Below are 17,901 nucleotides of genomic sequence, written 5' to 3' on the forward strand. Positions count from 1 at the left end.
GGCCAGGGCAGCAATCGAACATTTTCTGTGTCCAGAAAGCCCCGTACAGAACCTGCAACATGCGGTCGTGCATTCTCCTGCTGAAATGTATGGTTTCGCAGGGATCGAATGAAGGGTAGAGGCACAGGTCGTAACACATCTGAAATGTAACGTCCACTGTTCAAAGTGCCGGCAATGCAAACAAGAGGTGACCGAGACGTGTAACCAATGGCACCCCATACCATCACGCCGGGTGATACGCCAGTATGGCGATGACGAATACACGCTTCCAATGTGCGTTCACCACGATGTCGCCAAACATGGATGCGACCATCACGATGCTGTAAACAGAACCTGGATTCATCCGAAAAAACGACGTTTTGCCATTCGTGCACCCAGGTTTGTCGTTGAATACACCATCGCAGGCGCTCCTGTCTGTGATGCAACGTCAAGGGTAACCGCAGCCACGGTCTCCGAGCTGATAGTCCATGCTGCTGCAAACGTCGTCGAACTGTTCGTGCAGATGGTTGTTGTCTTGCAAACGTCCATATCTGTTGACTCAGGGATCGAGACGTGGCTGCACGATCCGTTACAGCCATGGGGATAACATACCTGTCATCTCGACTGCTAGAGATACGAGGCCGTTGGGATCCAGCACGGCGTTCCGTATTACTCTCCTGAACCCACCGACTCCATATTCTGCTAACAGTCATTGGACCTCAACGAACGCGAGCAGCAATGTCGCGATACGATAAACCGCAATCGCGATAGGCTACAATCCGACCTTTATCAAAGTCGGAAACCTGGTGGTACGCATTTCTCCTCCTTACACGAGGCATCACAACAACGTTTCACCAGGCAACGCTGTTTGCGTATGAGAAATCGATTGGAAACTTTCCTCATTTCAGCACGTTGTAGGTGTCGCCACCGGCGCCAACCTTGTGTGAATGCTCTGAAAAGCTAATCATTTGCATATCACAGCATCTTATTCCTGTCAGTTAAATTTCGCGTCTGTAGTACGTCATCTTCGTGGTGTAGCAATCTTAATGGCCAGTAGTGTATGTCCACACAGTGTCTCTTTCCTGTTCCACAAAAATTAGTGGAAAGAAGGTAGGAACGCATGCCTGCTCTTTTGTACACATGTTGCCTTACTATTCGAGAAGTCTGCTAACCAGCTAATTTATTTGTTCGGCAATTTGTTCTGAGTTTATTATGATGAAAGGCGACAGAAGAAAAAACACGAAAGCGTCTACAGATAAAGCAACGTTTAATATTTGCAAATTTCAAACTGTAGAACGTCACAGTAAGATTTTGATTTTCTACTTGGGAAACTGCCTTGCCGCAGTGGATACACCGGTTCCCGTGAGATCACCGAAGTTAACCACTGTCGGGCGTGGTCAGCACTTGGATGGGTGACCATCCAGGCCGCCATGCGCTGTTGCCATTTTTCGGGGTGCACTCAGGCTCGTGATGCCAAATGAGGAGCTACTCGAACGAATAGTAGCGGCTTCGGTCAAAAAAACCATCATAACGACCGGGAGAGCGGTGTGCTGACCCCACGCCCCTCCTATCCGCATCCTCCTCTGAGGATGACACAGCGGTCGGATGGTCCCGGTAGGCCACTCGTGACCTGAAGACGGAGTGCTTTTTACTTGAGAAACTGAAAACTTATGTTTCTGGGTAAAATTCTTTTACATGTCGCTTAGCTGTGCAAAAATAAGGCTGACAATCACACTTTGTCAGCTGGCAACCTGTGTCTCATTTACCAGTTTGAGTTATTTGTTCTTTCATGTAAAAAAAAAAAAAAAAAAAAAAAAAAAAAAAAGGCACACTTCAGTGATAATTCCTAAGACTGAGAAATACTTAAGGAAGGTCCTTAGCCGTTATGTATATATTAGTTGAGTTTCAGTACATCGTTTGTGTTTCATTTTACAAAAAGTTGTTTACAAAACTTTAGGCAATAATGGTTCTAGATTTAAATCTTCAGACCCGAAAAAATTGGGACTGCCTTGTACCCCTGATTCCACTATAACGGAGGTCATGTTTTCCAAACTAGTAGTTTTTGAACCGTCGATGCCCTTCATTTACATTTCCAGTAGCTCGTTCTGGTATTTCATCTGCCCCATCTTTTTCTTTTGCACAGATGTCAGACATGAATATTCGTCCACAGTTTTTGCATGCATTTTTCATAGATCAGTATGATGCTTCTTCTCTGTTTTCCTACTTCGATACATATCTTATTCGTTATAGTAATATGATCAGAGACTTTTTGTATTATTTTTGGTCTATGGCGCTGCAGTCATGGACTGTGCGGCCGGTCCCGGCGGAGGTTCGAGTCCTCCCTCGGTCATGTGTGTGTGTTTGTCCTTAGGATAATTTAGTTTAAGTAGTGTGTAAGCTTAGGGACTGATGACCTTAGCAGTTAAGTCCCATAAGATTTCACACACGCACACACACACACACACACACATTATTATTTTTGTTTCCTGCCAAGTCAAGCTAAGCGCTTCATATCTCAATTTTTATTTTAATTATCTTTATTAGCGGCGTATCACATGACCTCTGGCTGTAATCATCTGTCTATAAATTTCAGTGTGCTTTCAATTTAGTTACCAGGGCAATGTTCTATGACGCACGTCCTCCAACTCGATCAAATTATGTTCGCATAAACACGCATGCGTGCTTGCGCCGTTGGAAATGCAAACACAAGCACGAAGATGAACAGCAAAAAAGAGTCGTGGGGATGCATCTTTAAGCAGTGATGTTCCAACAACGCGGCAAAAGCTGGACGACGAGCAGTGACCAAGCAACAAAGTGCGCTGCTTCTCGCGCACTTTTTATGTATTCGGTATTTGCGAGAGAAAATGGACGTTACAATCGACACGGAACACCACAATACTTCGGTAAAGAAAACGCCTTTGCTATGGAGCAGACTACAGATATATAGCACTTGCCCCAACAAATGCCTTAGCGAATAACCTGACACCCTAAACATAGTGTACCACATAAAGCTCTGTTCTATTTTCTTCATTCACCTTCAACAAATGTCTCCTGAAAAGCAAAACTCTTCTCTTTTCGTCAAACTACGGTAAATATTGCTTTCGATCATAAAGTTTGTAGATATTTCTTGTACCGACAATGGGTATCGTCAAAACTTGTAACAGACGCACAACAGAAATTTGGAAAAAATAGCTTATCCCTGTTGCTCCGTGGTTCTTCGAACAGGAGTTGAAAAACATCGTACAACTCTGTTTTCTGTTTAATCGAATGGACCTGATGGATTCTCTAACGCTGTTGTCCACGATAAAGAAGTAAAAGCTTCCTCAGCTACGACTGTCGCCACAACCAAATATCTACAGAGACCATAAACCAGCAGCTGCGCTTTCTGCCATCGATCTGCAACAGCATTTGGTCGCAACGCTTTCACATCACAACCACTTTCCCATGAATGGACACAGATATCAGTGCTCTTGTAAGATTAAAAACTTTTTCGACTCTTCAGGTACATTTAGTACGCTGTAATGTACAGTTTAAAACATAGCGAACGACAAGCAAGCAATTACCCTTAAATGATGTGTGTGTGATTGACTAATGTTTGAGTTATCAAACCGCTTGTGATAAACAACGATAAGGTAAGGTATTCCTTACGAAGGTATCCTACCGTGAGTAAAAAAATCAAGTTTCTGTGTGAATATTTATTTCAAAATGGAGTGAGAAATGCTGTGACATGCAATATCGTGCGAAATGACAGAGAAGTTTTCTGTTTTTCATATGAAATGCAATGAAACTTTTAAAACAACGAATTCCAGAAACGGATTTAACACACTCCCATATAAACTTAAAAAATTTACAACCAAATACCTACGGAGACCGTAAACCAGCAGCTGCGCTTTCTGGCATCGATCTGCAACAGCATTTGGTCCCAACGCTTTCACATCACAACCACTTTCCCATGAATGGACACAGATATCAGTGCTCTTGTAAGATTAAAAACTTTTTCTACTCTTCAGGTACTTTTCGTACGCTGTAATTACAAGCGAATATCCGGCTACCGGATCCGGCACATAGGCGGAACATGTGCAAGTCAACAGCACACACCAGTTCACGCAGTTCAATTATCAGGTCAACTGTATTAGGTTTCTCTCTGTTTTGTGGAGAACAAACGTAACGTGACCATTCTCACAGAATGTGTGGAGACACGAGTGAAAAATATTCAGCAGCAAACTATCAAGGAGATGAAAATCGGTAGGATCAGCATTTAGTATGCTACCATCAAAATTCAGAACTTGAAATATTCTATTTCGTTGCAACATTTCCAAATCTGATGTTATCGTTCGAGATATCTGTGTGTTTATAACGTTACCACGGATTCCACAATTGTGACGTAACGCTTTGAAGGTCTCTTTGCACCAACAGGGTAACAAGAAACGAAATAACAGTGAACTACAAGCACAACATACAACTCCACGATAAATTAAAGAATATACAACAAGCACCCGACTGCTTTAGAAGTGCACAGATAACCGAAAAACAAGGATAATCCAACCGGTCTGAGAGGCTCAAATTCGTGTAGGAGTAGCCATAAAATACAGAATGGTAGTTTCATTAGCGTTGAAAATATTTCTCTATTAGCATCGGACCTGATATTTGAAATTGTGCTCCGTTCTGCTGGAACCACAAGTGCATTACTTCATATAGGTTCACGTAGGTTGAAGTTTCCAGGCACTTGCGCTATAAAGGGCCGATTTGGCTGTTAGCGATGGTCTCCAAATATAACAACTTTTTTTTTCTATAAGCCTCTCAGTGATTCTGTCCCGAAAACGTTTTACTGCAGTTTAACCCTTTTATAACTTGTCTGTAACTTCTAATTTCCTTTCGACAGTTAAAACAGCACGTTTGTCTTTGTGTCATCTTCGTATCACATTTAAATAGTTCATAATATCATCAATAATAAGAACTATGATACAGGTTAACACTCATTGTCGATGACCCTGTTCAGAAGCTACAGAACTATCGAGATCTGGCGGTGGCTACGAGAGTGCAATTAGCACTGTATTCCTTCTAGCGATCTTTGACAGCACAGATCAGCAATTCTGGAGCGAACTGTCCCAGAAAAAATCTAGTCGTTTTCATTTACCATCGGCTTTAAATGAACTGGAAGTGACTGAGCGTTTTCTCGTAGGGAAAAGACTAGGTAAGCGTATGGACAGGATAGCATCCTCGTTACGAAGATACAGTCTCCACACTTACCTGAAAATGAATTCGAAAGCAAGTCCCTAGGAAAGAAGCGAGTCTTTTTGCCCGCTAGCTGATGCTGTCTTTCTTGACTTCCGGTTGGCATTCTACATAGTTGTGCAGGCTCACTTATTGAACATAATATCAGCTTGCCCAGCGTCTTACGAACTTTGTGGATCAATTCATAACTCCCTAAAAGATAAAAATCAACACACCGTTCTTATCAGGATACGATCACTAGATGAAAAAGTAGCTTTGGAATTACTCCTATCGGATTATACACTGAAGCGCCTAAGAAACTGGTATAAGCATGCGTATTGAAATATAGAGGTATGTAAACAGGCAGAATACGGCGATGCGCTCGGCCTATATAAGACAACAAGTGTCTGGTGCATTTGTTAGATCGGTTATTGCTGCTAAAATGGCAGGTTATCAAGATTTAAGTGAGTTTGAAGGTGGTGCTACAGTCGGCGCACGAGCGATGGGACAATGCATTTTCGAGGTAGCGATGAAGTGGGGATTTTCTGATACGACAATATCACGAGTGTACAGCGAATATCAGAAATCCGGTAAAACATCAAGTCCCCGGCATCGCTGCAGACGATAAAAGATTTTGCAAGAGCGGGACCAACGACGACTGAAGAGAATAGTTCAACGTGACAGAAGTGCAAACCTTCCGCAAATTGCTGCAGATATCAATGCTGGGCCATCAACAAGTCTCAGCATGGGAACCATTCACCGAAATATCATCGATATAGCCTTTCGGAACCGAAGGCCTACTCGTGTACTCTTAATGACTGCACGACACAAAGACTTACGCCTCGTCTGAGCTCGTCTCGTTTCAAATTGTATCGAGCGGATGGAGACAGCCTCATGAATCCATGGACCCTGCATGTCAGCAGGGAACTGTTTAAGCTTTTGGAGGCTCTGCAATGACGTGGGGCGAGTGCAGGTGGAGTGATATGCGACCACTGATATGTCTAGAGACGACTCTGAAAGGTGACAAGTACATGAGCTTCCTGCCTGATCACCTGCATCCATTCATGTCCATTGTGCATTCCGACGGACTTCGGCAATTCCAGCAGGGCATTGCAATACTCCACACGTCCAGAATTGCTACATAGTGGCTCCAGGAACACTCTTCTTAGTTTAAACACCTCCGTTGGCCACCAAACCCCCCAGACATGAACATTATTGAGCATATCTGTGATGTCTTGCAACGCACTGTTCTGAAGAGGTCTCCACCCCCTCGTACTCTTAAGGATTCATGGACAGCCCCGCAGGATTCATGGTGTCAGTTCCCTCTAGCACTACGTCAGACATTAGTCGAGTCCATGCCACGTCGTGTTGCAGCAATTCTACGTGCTCGCAAGGACCCTACATGATGTTATCCAGGCGTACCAGTCTCTTTGGCTCTTCAGTGAAGTAGCAATCACTGCTTACAATTCATGGTGTCCGGATGCCCTTCCTGCCGCCGCCACCCCGTACCTCCCCCCTCCCCCCCCCCCCCCCCCCCCGGGAAGGAATTAGTGTACCCCAGCTGTCTGTGTCTAATGTAAACCATGGAATAGTGCGAATGTGTTGCAAATGTCTGCGAGGCGTGTAACTGAGGCGGAACGTGGGGAATAGCCCAGTATTCACCTAGGGGGATGTGGAAAACCGCCTAAAAACCACATCCAGGCTGGCCGGCACACCGGCCCTAGGTCGTTAATCCGCTGGGTAGATTAGATCCAGGGCCGGCGCGCTTACCCGAGTCCAGGAAGCAGCACGTTAGCGCTCTCGGCTGCCCTGGCGGGTGCTTACAATACATGCTGTCATGTTCAGAAAAGAAAAAAAAACAGAACACCTTGAACGACTAGAAGAAGGACGTTCATATATACAGGATATGTACGATCTGCAGAGATGATTAGCGTTTGAAACATGTCGGCCCCGGGTTCAAGGTCAACATCCATTTCGCGGCGCAACACCTCCTACCAGTAAAATGTGCCTGCGGCTCTCGATGTCGCTATAAACCGAAGGTGATGCGCCAGTGTGACTTGATCAGACGTGCAGGATGCCTCGGAGACGTATGCGCAAGTCCGGCCGTCACATCAGTGAGTTTGAAAGAGGGCGTATTATTGGCATGAGAGAATGTGATGCATCCATCCGAGAACTGCTGCTCGTGTGACACTAAGTGTTTCTCCAGTACAACGGGTGTGTGCAGAATGGTTCACCAAAGACCGTAGAACACGACGAGATGGGTCAGGAAACAGACAAATCATCGAGAAGGTCCACACCTCATCCGAATGGCATTGCAGGACAAATCTGCGTCCTCCTCTGGTCTGGAGCAACACTGGAGTAGTGTAACACATCGTACACTATCATGGGTGACAGTCCGTCTCCGTTTTTACGGGACGGGTTGTGTGCGCATCGTGCACTTCTCCGCCTGCCTTTGACGAAAGTGCAGAAACATGTTATACGGCAATGCGTATGGGATGAATTCAATGTGGACGGCGATGGCTTCTAATAGTACACTACTGGCCATTAAAATTGTTACACCAAGAAGAAATGCAGATGATAAACGGGTATTCATTGGACAAATACATTATACTACAACTGTCATGAGATTACTTTTTCACGCAATTTGGGTGCATAGATCCTGAGAAACCAGTACCCAGAACAACCACCTCTGGCCGTAATAGCGGCCTTGATACGCCTCGGCATTGAGTCAAACAGAGCTTGGATGGCGTGTACAGGTACAGCTGCCCATTCAGCTTCAATACGATACCGCAGTTCATCAAGAGTAGTGACTGGCGTATTGTCACGAGCCAGTTGCTCGGCCACCATTAACTAGACGTTTTCAATTGGTGAGAGATCTGGAGAATGTGCTGGCCAGGAGAGCAGTCGAACATTTTCTGTATCCAGAAAGGCCCGTACATGACCTGCAACATGCGTTCGTGCATTGCCCTGCTGAAATGTAGGGTTTCGCAGGGATCGAATGAAGGGTAGAGCCACGGGTCGTGACACATCTGAAATGTAACGTCCACTGTTCAAAGTGCCACAGTGCGAACAAGAGGTGACCGAGACGTGTAACCAATGGCACGCCATACCATCACGCCGGGTGGTACGCCAGTATGGCGGTGACAAATACATGCTTCCAATGTGCGTTCACCGCGATGTCGCCAAACACGGATGCGACCATCATGCTGCTGTAAATAGAACCTGGATTCATCCGAAAAAATGACGTTTTGCCAGTCGTGCACCCAGGTTCGTCGTCGAGTACACCATCGCAGGCGCTCCTGTTTGTGATGCAGCGGCAGGGGTAACCACAGCCATGGTCTCCGAGCTGATAGTCCACCCTGCTGCAAACGTCGTCGAACTGTTAATGCAGATGGTTGATGTCTTGCAAACGTCCCCCTCTGTTGACTCATGGATCGAGACGTGGCTGCACGATCCGTTACAGCCATGCGTATAAGATGCCTGTCATCTCGACTGCTAGTGATACGAGGCCGTTGGGATCCAGCACGGCGTTCCGTATTACCCTCCTGAACCCACCGATTCCATATTCTGCTAATAGTCATTGGATCTCAACCAAGGCGAGCAGCAATGTCGCGATACGATAAACCGCAATCGCGATAGGCTACAATCCGACCTTTATCAAAGCCGGAAACGTGATGGTAGGCATTTCCCCTCCTCACACGAGGCATCACAACAACTTTTCACCAGGCAACGCCGGTCAACTGCTGTTCGTGTATGAGAAATCGGTTGGAAACTTTCGTCACGTCAGCACGTTGTAGGTGTCGCCACCGGCACCAGCCTCGTGTGAATGCTCTGAAAAGCTAATCATTTGCATATCACAGCATCTTCTTCCTGTCGGTTAAATTTCGCGTCTGTAGCACGTCATCTTCGTGGTGTAGCAATCTTAATGGCCAGTAGTGTAGTATTTTAGGACGAATCCAGGTTCTGTTTGTTTGAAAATAATGGCCGCATTGGGGTTCGCTGCAGACAGGAGGAGGGACATCACAGTGGCTGCATTCACACAAGACATACAGCGCCAACTCAATACCTTATGGTGTGGGATGCTATTGGGTACAACCACAAATTTTAGTTGGTGCGTTTTGAGTGCACTGTGACCAGTGTGACCTAAGTGAATGACATCCTGCGTCCCGTAGCCGTACTCTTTCTGCAATACCCCAGACGCCATTTTTCAGCAACACAATGCACGACGTTGCTGCGCGAACACGTGCCTTCTCGGTGTCACAGAATGTCAGCCTTTTGCCCAGCCCCGCCAAATCACCAGACTTGTCGCCAGTCGAAAATGTGTGGGATATGGTGAAACGACGGGTGCAGCGCTGTGAACCAATGCCCACCACGAATGAACTTCGGAACCAGGTGGATGGCTATACAACAGGACGCCCTTAGCGCCTTGTACGCGTCGATGCCATAACGCATGGAGCAAGTTATCAGGGCCCATATCCGCAACTGGTGGTCTTGCGGTCGCGTTCTCACTTCCCGAGCACGGGGTCCCGGGTTCGATTCCCGGCGGGGTCAGGGATTTTCACCTGCCTCGAGATGACTGGGTGTTTGTGTTGTCATCATTTCATCATCATTCCTGAAAGTGGCGAGATTGGACTGAGCAAAGGTTGGGAATTTGCACGGGCACTGATAACCGTGCAGTTGAGCGCCCCGCAAACCAAACATCATCATCATCATCATCATCATCATCATCATCATCCGGGCCCATGGCGGGCCCTGTGCCTACTGCGCAACAGGACACATGCTGAACAGAGGTGATTGATGTGCTAACCATTTATGCAGAAAATACCAGTGTACATATACTTTTTTTTTCTAAACATGAGTGTAAAAATGATCTAACTAGCGGTCGGCGCCAAGATAAGCTGCCTTATATGTGCAAGGTTAATAATGTTGTCGCTCCACACAGCACTGGTAGTAAACGGGAATGCACATCGACCGTGAGCTACGTCACCTACCTGTAACTTTATAGCGGTTTGCTTCCTCCTCCAATGCACTACCGATGCTAGAAGTGCTGTAATGAAGCGTAAGACAGTTCGACAGGAGGGAATGGCTGCTGCTCTAAAATTTAAAGTGCTGTATTGTATTGTATGTTAACCGGGGGCCTAGAAACGACGGAGAGGCTCCGTCCCCGCCACAGCCGCAGTGGTTCAATGGTTCAAATGGCTCTGAGCACTATGGGACTTAACATCTGAGGTCATCAGTCCTCTAGAACTTAGAACTACTTAAACCTAACTAACCTAAGGACATCACACACATCCATGCCCGAGGCAGGATTCGAACCTGCGACCGTAGCGGTCGCGCGGTTCCAGACTGAAGCGCCTAGAACCGCTCGGCCACCCCGGCCGGCGCCGCACTCGTCCACAACTCCAAGACAACTACCGCAGTCCACTTCACCCCTCCGCCGCCCCACACCGAACTCAGGGTTATTGTGCTGTTCGGCCCCCGGTGGACCCCCCACCCCCCCCAGGGAACGTCTCACACCAAACGAGTGTAACCCTTATGTTTGCGTGGTAGAGTAATGGTGGTGTACGCGTACGTGGAGAACTTGTTTGCGCAGCAATGGCCGACATAGTGTAACTGAGGCGGAATTAGGGGAACCAGCCCGCATTCGCCGAGGCAGATGGAAAACCGCCTAAAAACCATCCACAGACTGGCCGGCTCACCGGACCTCTACACAATTCCACCGGGAGGATTCGTGCCGGGAACCAGGCGCTCCTTCCCGCCCGGAAAGCCGTGCTTTAGACCGCACGGCCAACCGGGCGGGCCTCAAGTGCTGTAACACAGTTCTCATAGAACTCGATATCTGTTCTGGAATGTTCCGTCACTTTGTCACACAGTACACATACTAATGTAAACATTACAATCTCTCTCAGAGCCAGATTACGCAATGCTAGCTGCCAATTTATCGTGACCGTAGTGATATTTTCTAAGATTTTTATCTGTTGCTTTTCACTTGTTTCACTTTTGACAATGTTTTCCGATGTGAAAAATGCCGAGTTGCACTGTGCTTCGGAAATGTTGTGAAATTGTACGTCCGCCTATAACTGGATGGTTAAGTCATGCAAACGTCGGAAAAAGGCATACTCGACCAGCACCGTGCCTAGTAAAGCAGTGTGGTCAAATCAGTTTTCATATGGAAGCCTGCTTATCTTTCTTACGGTATATTTCGCCAAATGCCCGTGACGTTAAATATCAGAGAAATCAGATTTCATACGGAGGCTTCTTCCCACGCACAGAACGGGAGAGAGTGCCCTCGACCGCGCAGTCCAAGATGACTTGCCACGTATCAATGTAGACGCAATAATACAAGCACACAGCTACTACCGGTATTTACTTTTGCCACGAGACTAGCGGGATACGTCCTAGATCATTACGCGTGCCTTTAAATTTGTCACTGCTGGCATTCACTAGGCACGGGTTACCGAGCGCGCCTGCCGCTGTATCGATGACATGTACGTCACCGGTCTGCGGGCCCCTTGTCCCGGTACCCAGCAGTGAACGAAACCAATGTACAACACACACTTCACGTACAACAGCGTCAAGGGAGCGATGTACTATCCTACTGGGTGCCGGGACATGTGTGAATACTGGCAAATGAGCAGGCTGACAAGGCAGCAAGGAACGCGTGCAACGGAAACAATGTACTACCCGTGCTGGCTCACTGGGTGCTGTTACCTCGTTGTTGCGCAGGAGAGTGTTGTGTCACTGGGAGGCTGTTTGGCTGGAGGAACAAAATGACGAACATTGTCCCAGTCACAGGTGGATTTAAAACGAGTCAAAATAGGCCACTTTTGTGGCACATAGGCACTAGGAGTACCTATCAGTGACCGTTGTTTGTGGCGTACCAGCATCGGCATTTGATTACGTTTTACACTCTAACAAAAAGGCGACAATTTTTTGATAATGATTTGTTCAACTTTTAAATACGCTACTGGCCATTAAAATTGCTACACCTAGAAGAAATGCAGATGATAAACGGGTATTCATTGGACAAATATATTATACTACAACTGACATGTGATTACATTTTCACGCAATATGGGTACATAGATCCTGAGAAATCAGTACCCAGAATAACCACCTCAGGCCGTAATAACGGCCTTGATACGCATAGGCATTGAGCCAAACGGAGCTTTGATGGCGTGTACAGGTACAGCTGCCCATGCAGCTTCAACACGATACCACAGTTCATCAAGAGTAGTGACTGGCGTATTGTGACGAGCCAGTTGCTCGCCCAGCATTGACCAGACGTTTTCAATTTGTGAGAGATCTGGAGAATGCGCTGGCCAGGGCAGCAGTCGAACATTTTCTGTATACAGAAAGGCCCGTACAGGACCTACAGCATGTGGTCGTGCATTCTCCTGCTGAAATGTAGGGTTTCGCAGGGATTGAATGAAGGGTAGACCCACATCTGAAATGTAACGTCCACTGTTCAAAGTGCCGTCAATGCGAACAAGGGGTGACCGAGACGTGTAACCAATGGCACCGCATACCATCACGCCGGGTGATACTTCAGTATGGCGATGACGAATACATGCTTCCAATGTGCGTTCACCGCGATGTCGCCAAACACGAATTCCATTTTCATCCGAAAAAAAAAAACACGTTTTGCCATTCGTGCACCCAGTTTTCGTCGTTGAGTACACCATCGCAGGCACTCCTGTCTGTGATGCAGCGTCAAGGGTAACCGCAGCCATGGTCTCCGAGCTGATAGTCCATGCTGCTGCAAACGTCGTCGAACTGTTCGTGTAGATGGTTGTTGTCTTGCAAACGTCCCCATCCGTTGACTCAGGGATCGAGACGTGGCTACACTATCCGTTACAGCCATGCTGATAAGATGCCTGTCATCTCGACTGCTAGTGATACGAGGCCGTTGGGATCCAGCACGGCGTTCCGTATTACCCTCCTGAACCCACCGATTCCATATTCTGCTAACAGTCATTGGATCTCGACCAACGAGAGCACCAATGTCGCGATACGATAAACCACAATCGCGATAGGCTACAATCCGACCTTTATCAAAGTCGGAAACGTGATGGTACGCATTTCTCGTCCTTACACGAGGCATCAGAACAACGTTTCACCAGGCAACGCCGGTCAACTGCTGTTTGTGTATGAGAAATCGGTTGGAAACTTTCCTCATGTCAGCACGTTGTAGGTGTCGCCACCGGCGCCAACCTTGTGTGAATGCTCTGAAAAGCTAATCATTTGCATATCACAGAATCTTCTTCCTGTCGCTTAAATTTCGCGTCTGTAGCACATCGCCGGCCGAAGTGGCCGTGCGGTTAAAGGCGCTGCAGTCTGGAACCGCAAGACCGCTACGGTCGCAGGTTCGAATCCTGCCTCGGGCATGGATGTTTGTGATGTCCTTAGGTTAGTTAGGTTTAACTAGTTCTAAGTTCTAGGGGACTAATGACCTCAGCAGTTGAATCCCATAGTGCTCAGAGCCATTTGAACCATTTTTGTAGCACATCATCTTCGTGGTGTAGCAATTTTAATGGCCAGTAGTGTAACATATGACTAGTGCGGTGAAGATTTTATGGTTTTGTGCGTTGCCTGAACTCCTGCCCAGCTTATTGGTAGGTCACTGGTCCACTGTCGTTAGGTGCACGGTTGTCTGCGCGTCTCTGCTGCCGCGTCAAGGGAAGTCGCCGTGTTTTTCCAGGCGCCCTCTTGCTGCAAACAAGCCTCGCAACTGAAGCTACTGTACGATTTTGCACGGCCATGCGAACAATCTGTGTGTCCTATCGTGCTAGTCCTGCGGGGCCACTCAGATCGTGCTTGGGCCTCCTGAACTTATCTGTTCCATGTTCGCATGTCAGTCGCAGGATCGCGGGCAGCGATATGGCGTAAACATAAACTGCAGTCTCGCTGGGCCTCAAAACTGTCGCTATCAAATATTGACAGGTGTTGATGCAAGTCAGTCCTTATACAAGATATAACACGATCTTCTCATTAAAAAATAAATAAATTCAAATGTGATTCTTGAACGAGAAATGGCTCCATAGTCTTTATTTATTTACAGAATGTAAAAAAAAAAAAAAAAAATGGAAATTTATGGTAAGTTCCTATGGGACCAAACTGCTGAGGTCATCGGTCCCTAGGCTTACACACTGCTTAATCTAACTTAAACTAACCTACGCTAAGGACAACACAAGCACCCATGCCCCAAGGAGGACTCGAACCTCAGACGGGGCGAGCCGCGCGAACCGTGGCAAGGCGGCCAAGACCGCGCGGCTACCACGTGCGGCTCACAGAACGGCCATGGCATTATTCTACATCTTCATGGTTACTCCGCAAATCACATTTAAGTGCCTGGCAGAGGGTTCATCGAACCACCTTCACAATTCTCTATTATTCCAATCTCGTATAGCGCGCGGAAAGAATAAACACCTATATCTTGCCATACAAGCTCTGCTTTCCCTTATTTTATCGTGGTATTCGTTCCTCCCTATGTAGGTTGGTGTCAACAAATTATTTTCGCATTCGGAGGAGAAAGTTGCTGATTGGAATTTCGTGATAACATTCCGTCGCCACGAAAAACGCCTTTCTTTTAATTATTTCCAGCCAAAATCCTGTATCATTTCTGTAACACTCTCTCCCATATTTCGCGATAATACAAAACGTGCTACCTTTCTTTGAACTTTTTCGATGTACTCCGTTAGTCCTATCTGGTAAGGACCCCACACCGCGCAGCAGCATTCTAAAAGAGGACGGACAAGCGTAGCGTAGGCAGTCTCCTTAGTAGGTCTGTTACATTTTCTATGTGTCCTGCCAATGAAACGCAGTCTTTGGTTAGCCTTCCCCACAACATTTTCTGTGTGTTCCTTCCAGTTTAAATTGTTCTTAATTATAATTCCTAGGTATTTAGTTGAATTTACGGCTTTTAGATTAGAATGATTTATCGTGTAACCGAAGCTTAACGAAATCCTTTTAGCACTCATATGGATGACCTCACACTTTTCGTTATTTAGGGTCAACTGCCACGTTTCGCACCATTCAGACATTTTTTATAAATCTTTTTGCAGTTTGTTTTGATCTTCTGATGACTTTATTAGTCGATAAACGGCAGCGTCATCTGCAAAAACCGAAGACAGCTGCTCAGATTGTCTCCCAAATCGTTTATATAGATAAGGAACAGCAAAGGCCCTATAACACTACCTTGGGGAACGCCTGAAATCACTTCTGTTTTACTTCTGTGCCTACTTGGTGCAACTGCGGTAAGCTGCTAATCACTTGCATATCCGAGCACATACTACACTGTCTTCATGGTGTTGCAGTTATGTATCAGGTTGGTTTCCATACGACAAACTTAGCTCGTTGACAATTCACACACCTTTTTCCAGTTCCTGTATGTGGTTTGCATAGTGGAGAGTACTGTTTTCAGTTCCCTTCCTCCTCCATCGTATCTGCTGTAAGCATTCAAAAGGAGTTGGGCTGATTACCCTTAGAGGTGAAAAGCCTGAGTTTTTTTCTTCGCGTGCGTTTAAAGTCTATATGCTACTGATCTCAGGCGCGTTGTCCTCCTAAGTACAGATGTACTGGCGGTAAAAGGATAGGCCGTCACTAGAGGAAGTAGGTCAGTACTTTCTCGGCTACGTGGTAGCAAGGCAGAGGATCTTATTGCTGTTCCCTTTCCACATAAGCGCAAATGAATGTTAACGATTTTTGTTGGCCACTGGTAATCTGCTGTGTAACTATTTCTTTAAGCCATTGACATATCCATGTGTTCTGAGAATGGGTGCATTCGTACATCACATTGAGCTTTTGCGAAATAGTCGTTTGTGTGTGTGTGTGTGTGTGTGTGTGTGTGTGCGCGCGCGCGCGCGCGCCCGCGCATTTGTGATTGTGTAGCAGCGCTGCATTCACGCAGCACCCTCTCTGCAAACCACTGCGTATAGCTACACATTACAGCGACAGACAACTCGACCCTCATTTATCAGAAGTTGTCTTGGGATACTGGTCCCGCCTTTCTCATTCATACTTTCTATGCTATTCCTGTATTCCAAGCAGGACTATCGCAACAACGATATACCTGATTTTTTTCCCAAATCGTCAGACCCGATAATAGGTAAAGCTGTCCGTCACAGCCCTCCATAAGGCACAGAACTACTGGATCTGCTATCCTATTGCCTTCCTCTTGACTTACCCAGCCAGTTATAAGGGGACCTACAGTTTGACTAGGATTCTGAAGTACGGTGAAACTCGTCTGTTTTGTGTTAACTGTAACAAAGACTGCCAGAGGTGAAAGCACTAAAAAGTGGCACACAGAAATGGTGCGACCGGACAGCAAACGAACTCGGGATCTTTGGAATCGTACTCTAACACTTTACCACATTCTTTGGTTTTTTTGGAGCTTTATAACCTTTTGATATCATTTTTCTACAAAAAAGGAAAATTAAATCTTCTTTCTTTCTGAAATGGATTCAACAACTTCTTCTATAAAATAAATTTATAATCTGTACTAAATTAATATCTTCTCTCTCCGTAACATAATTCGTTACACATTTTATGAAATTAATAAAGTTTCCTTCAAAAGTTAAATTCTGTTTCTACGTATAACATAAAATCAAGTTCCTTTTTCTGTTATTTCTAGGATTAAGATAAATATATAAAAAGTGAATAGCAGTTCATAGGTATAAAGGATGACGAAATTTCTTCTATTTCCTTCCCTTAGCTTACCTTCTTTTCGTTACTCTCTTTTTATTTGCGTGTCATTGAAGAAGATTTTACTTTATGGTATTGTTCAAAATGTTTGTGTAATTTGCCTTATACTTTTGCTTATTCGCTAGTTTATGATGTTCCGTTGTAAGATCTCATCAATAAACTTCCTAATTTTTGTCTTTTTCTTTTAAAATATAACATTGTCTGTTCTTTTATGAAGTACAATGCATTTTTCTAGGTATTATGGTACGGTAGTTCGTCTGCGTTTAGGAAATCCGACGGTTTTATTGCATTTAGAGAAGTACTGTTGTGGTGTTAAGTATCTATCTAGCAGTTCCAAATGTCTCCTAACTTTTTTTACACACGAGTCTATGGTTCTCATTGTCAGTTGAGTCGCAAGTGGGACATTTTGCTGAAGCTGTGAATTTTACCTTCTGAAGTTTAGAATTTGTACATATTTTTCTGTTGACTGCGAAGTACAATGCTGATCTCATTGTCTATAGGAGCTCTTTAGTTGGCAATAAAGGAGCGAACAAGTTGGCAGGTCTAAAAAGTGGCAGTACTGGGCGGCTAGCCGATCCCAAAGTGAGTAGCCCATAAAAATCTCTGTTTTAGCGTTGTTTGTATTTTTAAGTATTGTAGAAGTGTAACGTCCTTACGGTCGAGTTGTTTCTTATTTTTGGCCAGAAATCAACTATAACGTCATTTAAAAAGAGCCACAAAACAGCGCTCAGAATTACCGGGTCAAATAAACCTCTGAGAGACGGCGAGTTCGCCAGAATTGCTTTACTGAGAGGGCGGAAATCGTGATGCCGTTGGAGGTAAAGGAGTTTCGGGAAATTAGTCTTTCGTGACGAACAGTAAATCGCGACATAGCTGTCACTGCCTCGGAAGTGTACTGGAAATTCCATAAAGGTCACTGCATTCTCGATTTCCTTGGACGAGTCGACCAACATTTCGGACACGTTACATATTGCAATTTATGTTCGTGGAGTAGGAACCAGTTTG

General features: G+C 45.7%; 1 protein-coding gene and 1 pseudogene across 1 annotated transcript in view; both read left to right on the forward strand.

Moving 5' to 3' along the window:
* The window catches only part of LOC124555375 (organic cation transporter protein-like), a 448,833-nt gene that overhangs the window by 179,932 nt on the left and 251,000 nt on the right, over positions 1-17,901 (forward strand). The gene's annotated exons all lie outside the window — the stretch shown is intronic.
* LOC124557552 lies at positions 1,306-1,423 on the forward strand (annotated as a pseudogene).

Source organism: Schistocerca americana, chromosome X (genome assembly GCF_021461395.2).
Source record: "Schistocerca americana isolate TAMUIC-IGC-003095 chromosome X, iqSchAmer2.1, whole genome shotgun sequence".
Classification (NCBI taxonomy): domain Eukaryota; kingdom Metazoa; phylum Arthropoda; class Insecta; order Orthoptera; family Acrididae; genus Schistocerca; species Schistocerca americana.